This window comes from Cupressus sempervirens, chromosome 7 (genome assembly GCF_028749045.1).
Source record: "Cupressus sempervirens isolate cs-2001-9-10 chromosome 7, ASM2874904v1, whole genome shotgun sequence".
NCBI classification, from domain to species: Eukaryota; Viridiplantae; Streptophyta; class Pinopsida; order Cupressales; family Cupressaceae; genus Cupressus; species Cupressus sempervirens.
In genome coordinates, this window is record NC_143124.1 from 518,092,824 (window position 1) to 518,094,770 (window position 1,947).

Sequence of the window (1,947 nt, forward strand, 5' to 3'; positions counted from 1 at the left end):
TATATTAAGATATTTGGACAAATGATATAAGAAAAGGGATCCTAGAATTATTAGTCATTAAACCAAAAAGTGAAACAAGAAAAGAGATATCAGCATTATTTAATTATCAATTCAAAAGCAAAACAAGAAAAGTGACTTTAGTATCATGGAAAAGTTAAGCCATGTCATGAACCCCAAAGAAAAACATTGATAGAATAGGGCTAATGTAGACAATTAGAATTTTAATTTACATACCTAAAATTCTTCCTCTGCCTGTTGTCTATCTCCATTCAACATCTTCACAGTATCACAAAATCCATCATGGAACTGGGCTTGATATACACAACCAAAGCCACCCTTTCCCAGAAGATTATAACTACTGAAATTATTTGTTGCCTCATGCAAAGTAAGGTAATTGATTGCAGATGCACATTCTCTCCTCTTTGTAATTTGGAAAGAGCTCAATGATTAATCAACGGCCCAAGTGATATTCCCTTACTACCATCTGAAAAGACAAGTTGGTTCAAAGTTTTATTAGTAAACTACTTTTAATTCCATTTGGGACCAAAAAGGGACTACAATAAGAATGCCCAAAAATTCCTTTAATGGATGTATCTGTGGCCCTGAATCCCATAAAGAGATTATGATTATGCTTATTCGAACTTCAAAAATTGTAAGCTTAACATCTATAAAAGAGGATCCCACAGGAGGTTTTTCAACCATTAAGAAAAGAGAAGAAAACCTGAACCATCAATGTGTACTCGTCTATCATATGCTTGAACTTGAGATGGTGGATGAACTAGATATGAATTCTGCTTGTGCACCCAACTACAATATGCAAATAGCAAGATGGATCCAATAAGGAATGGTGTAAAGATGATAGCCACAAGGATTAGAACTTTGAGATGGTGGCTTTCATGGCTTGCTGAATTTTTTTGTTCCATTTCTATTGCTGAAACATTGTTTTGGAATAATAAAAAACATAATATCTATCATATGCAACAAAATGTGTTACTAGATTCAGGTTTTTGTAATATCTACACAACTTGAAATGTTAAAAAAATAGATAAAATTAGAATGCTCTGACTCTTGGAGCACCCATGATTCAATTTCAATAAATGAAAGCTCTTGATAGAGAATGAATATGTAAGTTCATTTACCCATTGTAGAAGAATGGTAAAGAGGGCGTGAACTGGGAGCATGCAATGGTGCATATGACAAGGAATGAGTCCTCTTCCTTTGAGGAAGATAAGATTTTCCTGATGATCTCTTGCCATTAACATATTTGAATTGAAATGTTCTAAAGACACAATTTCCCCAAAATAAAATAGCCATCAAAGCTGATTTTGCCATCATATCTGATTGAATAAACTAAGTGGCAATAAGATGCATTCAAACAAGTCCAAACACACCTTGAGAAGTAACAAATAGTTTCTTGTGCTATAATACCCACTTCATGCAATCTATGCACCTTCAAGTACACAATCGAAGTTCTTCAAAGTTGTATCATAAGTTCAGTTCCTTCTAAGGGATTCCTTCTAAATTCTTATGCACGAAGATGTGTATGTGTATAAAAAGATAAAGATATTGTTAAGAAGTGGGGGCATTGAGAAAGACTGGATGGATAAGTAATGCCTTCATTTTCCCAATCCAAGCATTGTTATAGAAATCGATCTGTATGAAAAGTGGCAAATTTGGAGAGGACCCATTTTTGAAACTTCAAGAACTGATTCAGCTCACCATAAAATATCCAATATCTACCATTAAATTTTGGGTTATTAAATTTTGGGTTGCCCAATTCAAGCACGCTTATTGAAAGGCATTATATAATCGACATAGGGCTTTCAAATTGCCAAGTTCAATTTTTTATAAAATTTGACTGAACTCTGTTAAACAAAATAGGATTGCACATAGCTGTTAAATATTAAGAACTTTCAGTAATGCAAAAATATTTGAAGAAGGTTACAT

General features: G+C 33.3%; 1 pseudogene; it reads right to left on the bottom strand.

Annotated features, from left to right (window-relative positions):
• Positions 1-234: 234 nt before the first annotated feature.
• Positions 235-1,371, bottom strand: LOC149547805 (uncharacterized; annotated as a pseudogene).
• Between the last annotated feature and the right edge of the window lie 576 nt (positions 1,372-1,947).